Here is a 13,686-nt window from a genome sequence, read left to right as displayed (position 1 = left end):
CCCAAATCACTCCGCGCGCGCTCTGCAGCTAGGCCCTAACTCCCCTCTGCCACTATGGATTTGCTTCACACCTCTTGCAAAGTAAAGTATATATAGCCAGCAGTGCGCCCAGACCCCGAAACCCACCCACAAACACCAGGAAGCCCCCCAAACTGGCCCCCAAAAACGCTACAATGAGCAAAATGTCAGAAATAGCAAAAAAAATATCGGCCTGGATTTTGTCCCAACCACTTCTACCCGGTATTAGACCTTCCCAGGAATGCCCCAAGACCCGCCAACCCACCCGCCAAAAAGCATAACACCCCCAAACAGGCCAAAAGCAACATCTCCTACTTACAATATTTCTCGGCCTTCGGTCCAAACGCGCTGCGTAGCTAGGCCATAGGTCCGGTTTGCCTCCACGGATTTCCTGAAAAGCAAATGCAATCAAGATTAGAGTGTCCCAGCAGTGCTCCCAGACCCCGAAACTCACCAACAAACACCAGGAAGCCCCCCAAACAGGCCCCCGAAAACGCTACATTGAGCACAATGTCAGAAATAGCAAAAAAAAAATCGGCGTGGATTTTGTCCCAACCACTTCTACCCGGTATTAGACCTTCCCAGGAATGCCCCAAGACCCGCCAACCCACCCGCCAAAAAGCATAACACCACCAAACAGGCCAAAAGCAACATCTCCTACTTACAATATTTCTCGGCCTTCGGTCCAAACGCGCTGCGTAGCTAGGCCATAAGTCGGGGTTGCCACCACGGATTTCCTGAAAAGCAAATGCAATCAAGATTAGAGTGTCCCAGCAGTGCTGACAGACCCCGAAACTCACCCACAAACAGACAGAACCCCCCCCTAAGAGCACCTCAAAGGCAAGCAAGTCAGCAAAAACACTAAAAAAATTGCGCCTCGGATTTGGTCCAAACCACTTTTATCCGGTATTAGAGCTTCCCAACAATGGTCCCAGAGCCGTCAACTCACCTGCAAAGAGGTAGAACAACACCCCCACAAGTGCTGAGTCTTTCTTCATTGGGCGTAAACCAGCCCTCTGCTTTGATGGAAATAGGAGTCTGGAGGAGGAGGATAGAGGAGCATGTTCTTCTGAACTTGTGAACCTGAGGAATGCAGACTGCGGCACCTACAAATCAATTAGCAAACCAGTGAAGACAGTTCTGCTGATGGGCTTGTTTTTGTGATTATCTGATTAAAGTTTGAAATATATTAACTGTGCACAACAAAGAAAGACAGACACACAGGAATAAAAGTGAATAAGGACGAAAAAGAAAGTTATTGATTCGTTGTCTCATTTTCAGGGCTCGGTATCACGGTCCAGGAATAAGAATAAGGCTTCGTCATCATACTCTGCGAATTCAGGCAGGGTGAGCTCAGTGTCACCTGACAGAGTAGAAATTCCCTCATCTATGTTGCTGGCCACCTCGTCTTCATCCGGCGCGCTTTCTCGTACTCTGAAATCTGGTGGTATGAGGTGCTGATTCATCTTGATCATTGTTAACCTCTCCACATTTTTGGGCAAGAGGCGGCTCCGTTTGGAAGTTACAATGCCACCAGCAACACTGAAAACACGTTCAGAAGACACGCTTGCGAGTGGGCAAGACAAGTAGTTTAAAGCCAGGTTGGTGAGCTCTGGCCACAATTCTTTTTTCCCATGCCAATACGCCAATGGGTCAGCATTAACATAGACCTCTGTTGAGTCATTCAGATAGTCCTTCACCATCGACTCAAGGTCCTCATCCAAGGTTCCTCCACTTTGCTTAGCTGTTGCTGTGCCTCTGCCCTTTTGAGAACCATACCCAAGCCGAGCTAGCCAATCCTCTTCAGCCTCCAATGTTTCTGTTGTGTCTGGTGCAGATGATCAGGTTGCCGGTGTCTTTAACGGCTGAGAGGTCACTTGTGCCACAGCCACAGGTGCAGAAGTGGATTGTTTTGACTGGGGATGGCCTGCTGATGTACTGCCATTTCCTTCAATTTTCTGCCGTTCTCTTTCAAACCTCTTGGCTGACATGGCTAGCCAACGTTTGTACTTTGGAACATGTTCATCATCAAAAGGAAAGAATGCTTGGCCTGCCAGCGCCTTTTTGTAGCGTGGATCCAGAATAGTAGCACAAATGTAATGCTCTTCTGAGTGGATCATTTTAAGACGTTCATCACCTTGTAGGAGCTGTAATAATTTCTCAGCCAGAACAAAAGAGTCTTGGTTTTTTACATCTTTTTCAAACACAGAACACACCTCCTTCAGTTGGTGCTCCAGCATGTACAACAATGGGATAGCTTTTCCCAAATTACAGTCCTCCTTGCTGACTGCACGCGTGAAGAACTCAAAAGGACGAAGCATGCGCGTCAGGCTTTGAACTATGTTCCATTGCGCCGCACCCATCCTCAGGTCCTCCTGAGCTGTACCCTCTGTAAAGAAATATTGATCGAGTACCGTATACTGCTCATACATACGCTCAAGCATGTAGAAGGTTGAGTTCCAACGTGTTACCACCTCCTGGATGAGTGCTTTCACTGGCATTTGACGTTGATATAGCAGGCTCCTCAGCTGCTTCCGGGCCTTAAAAGAATGGCTGAAATGGTTGCACATTTTTCGGCAGGTGTCCAATACTCTGTACGCTGCACTGCCTTTATTACCCAAGAATTGTTTGACAACCAGGTTTATACAGTGCGCCAAACACGGCACTCTGAAATAGTTACCCAGCCTCATGGTCTTAACTATATTGGCGCCATTGTCCGTGGAAACATAACCAACCTTACGTTTTTTTTGGGGACAGCCACTTAAGGACCTTTGTGTTAAAGACATCCAAAATGTTTTCTGCTGTGTGACGTTTCTCCAAACCAAACATGGCTAGTGTTGCATGTTTCCGAGCACCTTTAAAAACAATGTCCGCGTCAACACCTGCGTTTAGCTTTGCTTTAGCCCCTGAAAAAGAGACCCAGTGTGCAGTGATGCACATGTAATCAGCGCCTGCGCCACTGGTCCACATGTCTGTTGTCAGATGTATAGTGTGAACAGCACTCTTCTGCAAAGCTGCCCCAATCACCTTCAGAACATCTTCATGTAGTGCTGGAACCGCAACTCGGGCAAAATAGAACCGGCTAGGAACCTTCCATTTAGGGCAGAGCGCTGCCACTAATTCTAGAAAACCAACCCCTTCTACAAAAGAAAAAGGGAGAAGGTCCAGAGCTAGCATTTTAGCCAGCTTAGTGTTATACAGACGCGTCAGTGGGTGGTTGCGTTCATATTGCGCTTCTGTAAACAACATCTTTTTAATGTTGCCCTGGACCAAGGATTTACGGGATGATGATGATATCTTCGACCCAGTTACGCTCGCTGATGAACTTTTCCGCATTGATGTCTCACTCTCTCCCACACTCTTAGTGTGGCTCACATGGGGTGTGCTGCTGACAGGGGTACTGGGTGTAAGTGAAGTGTTTGAATCGTCTTCCTCCTCGTCATCATCAGATGAAAAATCAACGTTTTCATTACGTGCAATTCGGGCTTCCTTGACCGCCTCTAGGTGCGCAAACCATTGGACAGGGTGCGCTCTCCTAAGATGACCTCTCTGGCCTCCGGTACCATAGTTGGTACCAAACTTACCACGACTAACTGGAAGCTTACACATGCTACAAATGGCTACGTTTTCCATTCTTGGGCAAACACTAAAGAAGTCCCAAACTGGAGACTTGAAATGTCTTTGGGGGCCGGAGGAGGCGGTGATACTGGTGGTGGTGGTCCTGCTGCTAATGCCAGATGAAGTGGAGGATGTGGATTGCCGAACTTCAGTACGTTTTGCACTTTCACCACCACTAATTGAGGTCGAGGTGGATGGAAGTCCCTTCTTGCGAGGAAGAAATATGGAAGCGGTAGGTGTTGGTGTACTAGTTAACTCCAAATCCAATGATTGTTGTGTTTCCAGTGACTCCTCGTCGACATCATCATCACGCTCAGCAGCTTCTCGGGATAGGGTCAAAATGTCTCTTTGCTGCATGCCCGCTGGGGCTGCAGTGACCATTATGATGACTGGATCGTCATCGTGAAGGGCTTCATCAGCAGCAGTATGCGTCACTTCTTGTTGAGCCTCATCACACTCCATAGCTATGAGTTTTTCGACGACCTTCCTTTTACGCTTAGGTATCTTTGTCAGATCATGGTGTGCCTCACTCTCAGGCTGCCGTGGTGGTACCCATTCGTCATCCAGATCATCAGTAGGAGGTGAGCTTGAAGAAGATGTAGACACCCCCCTTGATCTTTTCCTTGCTAGGGATGTGGAAGACAATGAATGATCATCAGGAGGAGTGGCTTCCTCAAATGATACCTCGGTCTGATTGTCAATTTCCTGATGTGCCCCTACTTCGGGAGGAACAACTATTGTGGGCACTTGTGACCCTCCATGCACCCCTGCTTGCGCATCTCCTTGCGCTGCCTCTCCTTCCACATGTACTTGGGCTTGTACTACTGTGTTGTTGCGGCTGTGGTTGTTCAACACTTGTCAGATGAGTTACAACAACCTGTGTTGATTCAGGGACATTGCTGCTACTTTCTTGCGATGAGCCAACATCACTGGTCGATGGTGATTGGAGAAGTACACTGACTGCCTCTGAAGCACTCAAGGGCTTTGACTTAAGTTGGCGTGGTGGTGGAGGCACTGAACCCAATGGAGCGGGGCTGCTGCTCCCAGCTTGGTCCCCAGCAGATCCTGCTGCTGCAGGCGTACTTTTTTTTTTGCTCCCAAAAAACGTGGCGGTTGGCACACCAGCCTCCTTGGTAACTTGCTTCTTCTGCTCCTTACTAGCAACTTTCTTGCTAGAGGAGCTACGGAGACCTTTTTTTGGGGCCATCTTCTTCAGAGCAGGTCAGACAGCAGGCCGCAGTTGCACGAATTGTAGAGTTGTCTGAGGCCAGACGTGACGTCGCGTGACGTTATGCTGCACAAACACACCGCTGCAGGACTTCTTCCTGGCACTGGTGGTTCTCTTGAGCCTTGTGCACCTAAAAACAATGGAAGACAGAGGAACATCAGTTCAGTTATACACCCCAAAAAATCGAAAAAAAACAAGAAAAATCAGCACAACCCCATTCCATCCATGCCCTCCATGATGTTTAAGTTCAAGACACCCCACAGAAAGACTAGGCCCATGCTAGACTCAAATACCCCTGGTGAAAAGGCCACAAGTACAGCCCCCAATAACGAAAATCACTGAAAAATCAGCACAATCCCATTCCATCCATGCCCTCCATGATGTTTAAATTCAAGACACCACACAGAAAGACTAGGCCCATGCAAGACTAACTACCCCTGGGCATAAAGGTTGAAAAGTAGGCAAAATGGTTGCAGGCCTAACAACAATGCCTACATTCAAAATGGCTACTTGCCTCCCAGCACATGGCCAGGGCCTGTAGCAGCACTCAAAATGGCCCCCAGCCACATGGCCTGTCCCTCCCCATGAACACCCCCAAAAATGGAAAAACACTGCAAAATCAGCACAATCCCATTCCATCCATGCCATCCATGATGTTTAAGTTCAAGACACCCCACAGAAAGACTAGGCCCATGCAAGACTCAATACCCCTGGTGAAAAGGCCACAAGTACAGCCCCAAAAAACGAAAATCACTGAAAAATCAGCAGAATCCCATTCCATCCATGCCCTCCATGATGTTTAAGTTCAAGACACCCCACAGAAAGACTAGGCCCATGCTAGACTCAAATACCCCTGGTGAAAAGGCCACAAGTACAGCCCCCAAAAACGAAAATCACTGAAAAATCTGCACAATCCCATTCCATCCATGCCCTCCGTGATGTTTAAATTCAAGACAACCCACAGAAAGACTAGGCCCATGCAAGACTCACTACCCCTGGGCATAAAGGTTGAAAAGTAGGCAAAATGGTTGCAGGCCTAACAGCAATGCCTACATTCAAAATGGCCACTTGCCTCCCAGCACATGGCCAGGGTCTGTAGCAGCACTCAAAATGGCCCCCAGCCACATGGCCTGTCCCTCCCCATGAACACCCCCAAAAATCGAAAAACACTGCAAAATCAGCACAATCTCATTCCATCCATGCCATCCATGATGTTTAAGTTCAAGACACCCCACAGAAAGACTAGGCCCATGCAAGACTCAATACCCCTGGTGAAAAGGCCACAAGTACAGCCCCAAAAAACGAAAATCACTGAAAAATCAGCAGAATCCCATTCCATCCATGCCCTCCATGATGTTTAAGTTCAAGACACCCCACAGAAAGACTAGGCCCATGCTAGACTCAAATACCCCTGGTGAAAAGGACACAAGTACAGCCCCCAAAAACGAAAATCACTGAAAAATCTGCACAATCCCATTCCATCCATGCCCTCCATGATGTTTAAATTCAAGACAACCCACAGAAAGACTAGGCCCATGCAAGACTCACTACCCCTGGGCATAAAGGTTGAAAAGTAGGCAAAATGGTTGCAGGCCTAACAGCAATGCCTACATTCAAAATGGCCACTTGCCGCCCAGCACATGGCCAGGGTCTGTAGCAGCACTCAAAATGCCCCCCAGCCACATGGCCTGTCCCTCCCCATGAACACCCCCAAAAATCGAAAAACACTGCAAAATCGGCACAATCCCATTCCATCCATGCCCTCCATGATGTTTAAGTTCAAGACACCCCACAGAAAGACTAGGCCCATGCTAGACTCAAATACCCCTGGTGAAAAGGCCACAAGTACAGCCCCCAAAAACGAAAATCACTGAAAAATCTGCACAATCCCATTCCATCCATGCCCTCCATGATGTTTAAATTCAAGACACCCCAAAGAAAGACTAGGCCCATGCAAGACTCACTACCCCTGGGCATAAAGGTTGAAAAGTAGGCAAAATGGTTGCAGGCCTAACAACAATGCCTACATTCAAAACGCCCACTTGCCTCCCAGCACATGGCCAGGGCCTGTAGCAGCACTCAAAATGGCCCCCAGCCACATGGCCTGTCCCTCCCCATGAACACCCCCAAAAATCGAAAAACACTGCAAAATCAGCACAATCCCATTCCATCCATGCCCTCCATGATGTTTAAGTTCAAGACACCCCACAGAAAGACTAGGCCCATGCAAGACTCAATACCCCTGATGAAAAGGCCACAAGTACAGCCCCAAAAAACGAAAATCACTGAAACATCAGCACAATCCCATTCCATCCATGCCCTCCATGATGTTTAAGTTCAAGACTCCCCACAGAAAGACCAGGCCCATGCTAGACTCAAATACCTCTGGTGAAAAGGCCACAAGTACAGCCCCCAAAAACGAAAATCACTGAAAAATCTGCACAATCTCATTCCATCCATGCCCTCCATGATGTTTAAATTCAAGACACCCCACAGAAAGACTAGGCCCATGCAAGACTCACTACCCCTGGGCATAAAGGTTGAAAAGTAGGCAAAATGGTTGCAGGCCTAACAACAATGCCTGCATTCAAAATGGCCACTTGCCTCCCAGCACATGGCCAGGGCCTGTAGCAGCACTCAAAATGGCCCCCAGCCACATGGCCTGTCCCTCCCCATGAACACCCCCAAAAATCGAAAAACACTGCAAAATCAGCACAATCCCATTCCATCCATGCCATCCATGATGTTTAAGTTCAAGACACCCCACAGAAAGACTAGGCCCATGCAAGACTCAATACCCCTGGTGAAAAGGCCACAAGTACAGCCCCAAAAAACGAAAATCACTGAAAAATCAGCACAATCCCATTCCATCCATGCCCTCCATGATGTTTAAGTTCAAGACACCCCACAGAAAGACTAGGCCCATGCAAGACTCAATACCCCTGATGAAAAGGCCACAAGTACAGCCCCAAAAAACGAAAATCACTGAAAAATCAGCACAATCCCATTCCATCCATGCCCTCCATGATGTTTAAGTTCAAGACTCCCCACAGAAAGACTAGGCCCATGCTAGACTCAAATACCTCTGATGAAAAGGCCACAAGTACAGCCCCAAAAAACGAAAATCACTGAAAAATCAGCACAATCCCATTCCATCCATGTCCTCCATGATGTTTAAGTTCAAGAAACCCCCAGAAAGACTAGGCCCATGCTAGACTCAAATACCCCTGGTGAAAAGGCCACAAGTACAGCCCAAAAAAACGAAAATCACTGAAAAATCAGCACAATCCCAATCCATCCATGCCCTCCATGATGTTTAAGTTCAAGACACCCCACAGAAAGACTCAGTCCACCCACCACTGAGTACCCCTGGGCAAAAGGCCCCAAAACAGCCCAAAAATCGAAAATTCAAAAATTGTAGTTGCAGCAACTGTAATGCCCCAAACAAACTTACTTGTAAAATTTCTAATCCAACAGTGATCCAAAGAAAGTCAAAAAGGCCTCAAATCCAAATATCCAGCAGCATCCACAAAAAGTAATCCTTCCAGCTCCAGATCCAGTGCTTTGTCCAGCATGGAGATGGACAAAGCACTGGGAGGAGCCTGCTGGACAGGAACAGGAAGTTGAAGACTGTGGGGCACTTCCTTCCTCCCACCCCCCTCCCCCCTCCCCAAAATGGACTCCTCGCTAAAAAAGTGCAGGCAAATGTCAACCTAAGGAGTTATTCAGATAAAAATCATCATTTCAAGAAGGTTTATGCTGCTTGCTGGTGGATTTCTTGTGCAGAATTGCAAATGTTATATTTTCGCTTGTGCGAGATTGTTGCTGCTCGCCGCATCTCAAATCTCGCAATTGCGAAGTACCGCGAGACGTGATCTCGCCGTACTCGCGTTGACAAACTCTCGCTGTGCAAGTTGGCAAGCCGCGATGACGTAATCACGCTCGCCAAATTCCCGCGGGATCCCGCAGCAAGATCCAAAATGGCGCAGCACTCGCAAAATATCGAGAAAAACAACTCGGCAAACGATGATAAACGCCGCGCCCCGCAAAATTGTATCACCAAGAAAAAAAAAATCCGCTGCGTGCGAATTTGCGGATTTTGTGGGAAATTCGCAAATCTCGCGGATTGCGAATTTACCGAAAATCCGCAAAATCCGCGAGCGTGACGGATTTTCCGCCCATACTTAGCTGAGGGCGGTGGTGAGCTGGTCGGCGGTGATCTTACTCCAGCTTCTGCGGGGAGCCTGTTGCGGGTGGTGGTGGGTCATGGTTCTCCTGAAGCTGAAGTGGACGCAGCTGTGGTCTGTCCAGTGTAGTCCGATTGAGTGTCTGAAGGAGATGTGCTTGCTGGAGGAGAAGATGGGGTCGAGCGTGTGGCCGGCGTAGTGGGTGGGGGTGATCACCAGTTGCTTGAGTCCGAGGTTGGCGAGGTTATCCAGCAGTGGTGTTGCACTCCTTGTCGTTATCCAGGTGGAAGTTGAGGTCCCCTAGGAGGATGTAGTCTGTGGAGGTGAGGGCGTGCGGACTGACGAAGTCAGCGATGGCTTCGCTGAATTGTGTGCGTGGTCCCGGGGGTCTGTGGATGAGGGTGCCTCTGAGGGTGGTCTTGGGGTCGGTGTGTATCTGGAAGTGAAGGTGCTCGGCGGCGGTGAGGGTGTCGTCGGAGTTGGTTGTGATGCGGATGGTGTTTCTGTGGACGATGGCGATGCCTCCTCCGGTTTGGTTGACGCGGTCCCTCCAGGTGATCTTGTAGCCATCCGGGATGGCTATAGCGATGTCGGGGGCTGAGGAGGCGTTCATCCATGTTTCTGTGAGGAAGGCGACGTCTGGTGATGTTGTGTCGAGGAGGTTCCAGAGTTCGACGGCGTGCCTGTGGACGGAGCGGGTGTTGAGCAGGATGCACTTGAGGTGGTTGTTGCTGGGGCTCGGCTTGGCGGGTGCGGTGCAGGTTCGGAGGCAGGTGAATTGGCAGGCTTGGCAGGTGAAGGGTCCGTTTCGGGGTGGCACGGTAGCAGGCGGGGTTCCGGCCGGCATTGAGTTCGTGGAGGGTTGCGGCGCCGTAAGTTCGTCGGGTGCGCTGGCATCGACCAGGACCAGGGGTTTTGGTGCTGGGCGCCGTCCAGGCGCGGATGGGCGTAGACGGGCTTGCCTTTGGCGCGCAATTGGCGCGCCCGCTGTGCGTGTTCGCTGCGCGTACGCAAAGACTCCGCCATATATGGCAAAGTGGGAGGGAGGAGCAGCTGGGAGGCGGGAGCGGGGTGGCGAAAGGGAGGGGTACAGAAGGTAAAGAGGCGGGGTCGCAGGGGAGCAGCGGCAGGGAGCAGGGGGGGTGAAACGAGCGGGAGAAACGGTCCTGAGGGCGGCGAAATAATACACAGCAGAAACCAGGGGTGGCAGCAGGGCACAGGGACAGAGTCAGTCATGAAAAATGCACAACAAATACAGTGATTGGCACAGAAACAGGGGCAGCAGCAGGGCACAAGTATACAATCAGTCGCAACAAGTAAATCAAAAATACAGGAAAGGAAACACCTCGAGAGCAGGGGGAGTGTCGGACCCGCAGCGGCAGCGGGGGAGACCGGGCGCACTCAGGGGGAGCCGTGCGGTGCGAGGAGCGATCGGCCATGGGGACAGGGTCAGGTCACCTATCTCGATAAAAAAGAACCTTTAGGATTTGCATGCTATTCACATATTCAAAACTATTAATGTTGACCTTGAACCCTCATTTCCTGAGTGCTAACCTAATGTTTAGCTCTTCATCAGAAATCGCGTTATTATGGCAAATCCCTCCACCTCCCTATAACTTGAATTGTAAGTATTTAATCAGCAACATATTGGCAAACTGAAAACTAAGTGTTCACATTCGGTTTTGCAATCGTATTTCAGCTGGAACACTGTTCTACGGGCAAAAACTTATCACGTCTGGGAGCAGCAGCGAGTGTGGAGCCCGGGAAATGTCAGACAAGAACGACTTTTGGCCTGCAGAAATCCAACTTTAACTGAAGTTATAGACATTGCTACAAGCAGTGAACGCTCATCAGTTTCAATTAAAGTGATCACAGGATCAGGGAGCAATTCTGAATCCATTTGTACTATTTCAAACAAGACTAAAGTTTCCTAAACCTAATACCATAATTCGGAAACATTTGGTATGTTATTGATGTGGTTCTAAAACACATATAGGAAATAATCCAAATTGTCCTGCTCTCTGCAAAATATGTTTAACGTGCAAGAAGCAAGGATATTTTGACAGTTCTTCTTGCAGGACTAATATCAAGAACAAATGTTTTCCTCGCATGAGTGTTAATACTGCAGCAGAACTTGAAGATGACATGATTAACAATCTTATTGTAAATGTAAACGTCATTGATTCTGATGTGTCTTTTAAAGCACCCCTAGGTCAAGCATGCATTGGAAAAGTAAATTTAGAGGTTATTGCTGATTCAGGATCGCCAATTACTATACTATCTGATGTAACCTATTACAAAAATTATTTTCCTAATAAACTTTTTATTACAGATGTAAACCCTAAGGCGTTTGGCGGACAGGATATAGATATGCTAGGTTATTTTAATGAAACAGCAAATCTCTTAGGCAGATCTATAGCCACAAAAGTGTATGTAGCAAAAAAAGGATGTGATATTATTGGTTGGCGTGATCTAGGTAAAATGGGGATCATGCTTAAACCAGGAAGTGATACTCCCCTAATTCTTGGTGATATGCCAATCTCAACAGTTGATGTGTGTACTAATAATAATGTCATATCATTTAGATGAAATTCTAAATAAGTACAAAGATGTTTTTGAAGACAAAATTAGCTGCGTAAAAGGAGTAATACATGACATTAAACTAAAAAAAGGTGCCCTACCTATAAAACATAAAGTTAGAAGTGTACCACTCATTGTTAGAAAAGAATTAAAAGATCTTTTGGAAAGTCTTGGTAGGGACAAAATTATCAAGCCTACTGATTCTTTTGAGTGGGTTTCACTGGTTGTTTTAGCTAAAAAAAAAATGGAAATTTGCATTTGTGTGCTGACTTACGCTCCTTGAATAAGAATATTTTGGTTGATTGTCATCCATTACCCCTTATTCAAGAAACGTTAATGGCAATTGGACAAGCTACTCATTTTTCACTTATTGATCTAAAGTCAGCATATCATCAAGTCTCTCTTTCGGAAAAATCTCAAGACTTAACCATGTTTGTTACTCCTTTTGGTGCCTTCAAATATATGAGACTTCCATTTGGACTAGCTTCTGCAGCTAGCGTTTTTCAGAAGCTTATGGATTCATTATTTGGAGACATCAAAGGAGTACAAGCTTTCCAAAATGATATCTTGGTATTTGTTAAAGGTATTGAAGAACACAATAGTGTCCTAGATAAAGTTCTTGAGATTTTACATGACAATTGTTGCTTTCTCGTGAATGAATTGGAATATTTAGGACATTCCATCACTAAAGAAGGTATCAAAGCAAAGAAAAAAATTGATTAATGCAATCACTAATGCACTAGCACCTGTAGATAAGGATTCCCTTAGGTCTTTTTTAGGGCTGAGTGAATAATATGCTCGCTTTGTGCATTGATATGCACTGTGTGTTGAGCCTCTTAGATGTTTAACTCGCAAAAGTGAGAAGTTTATTTGGAAAACAGATCATGAAGAAGCTTTTAATAACATTAAGGACATGATTAAAAATTCTCCTGCCTTACAACCATTTATTTGCGGATTAAAATGCACTGTTACTGTGGATGCAAGTTCAATCGGACTTGGAGGTGTACTCACTCAATCTCATAAAGGCAAAGAACATACTATTGCATTTATTTCATGAACATTAAGTAAAGCTGAGTCTAATTACAGCACAATTGAAAGAGAAGCACTTGCTTGCACATGGGTCGTTGAAAAGTTCAAGAGCTATTTGTGGGGTAATTCCTTTGATTTACTAACTGATCACACACCTACAGGTATGGCATCATCTAGATTGGTAAGGCTCATATCAAGGTTGCAGGAATACAATTTTGAGATCAAGCATATATCAGGTGGAGCTAATTTTGGAGCAGATTGTCTATCTCACTTACCTCTTAAAGACACTTCTGACAATTTGGAATATGATGATGATGAATGTGTTGTTTCTGCCATTGATGCTTCAGAATACCCTATTGGAGTGATTTCTGAGAAGGATTGGATTGAATGTTATAAAACTGATGATGTACTTAACAGAGTGATCAAATATGTCACCAATGGTTGGCCACCATTAAGAAATTTAGAAAAGTGTTTAGTTCCTTTCCAACAAGTATCTTCTGAATTAGGCGTGGAGAATAGCATAATTACTAGAAATGGTCTATTCGTTCCACCATATAAGCTTATTGAATCTTTGGTGAGAAATGCTCATATTGGTCATCCAGTTATGTCAGGAACAAAAAAATTACTTCATAAATTTTATTGGTGGCCAGGTATGGATGTTTTCGTTGAACAATTCATTAATAAGTGTCCTGAATGTTTATTATCCGATAAGCATTGGAAAAACAGTAAAGATTCTACTTCTACTATTATTTTGCAAGATCAACCTTGGGAAAAATTAGCTATAGATTTTTCAGGACCATATAATATTTTGAGTAGTGACATGAAATATTTTATTGTGCTAACTGGTTAATATTCATAAATGGGTTGTTTATGGTTTTGTTTCTTTTCCTACAACTGATATTGTGATTAATTGTTTAGAAAACATTTTTTGTCCTGAAGGATTTCCCCAAAAATTAATGTCCGACAATGGCACACATTTTACTTCCAATAAAATGGTGGATTTTCTTAAAAATATGGTATTAAGCA

This window comes from Lissotriton vulgaris, unplaced genomic scaffold (assembly GCF_964263255.1).
Source record: "Lissotriton vulgaris unplaced genomic scaffold, aLisVul1.2 SCAFFOLD_668, whole genome shotgun sequence".
NCBI classification, from domain to species: domain Eukaryota; kingdom Metazoa; phylum Chordata; class Amphibia; order Caudata; family Salamandridae; genus Lissotriton; species Lissotriton vulgaris.
The sequence above is the reverse complement of the archived record's forward strand: the minus strand, read 5'-3'. Positions refer to the sequence as shown.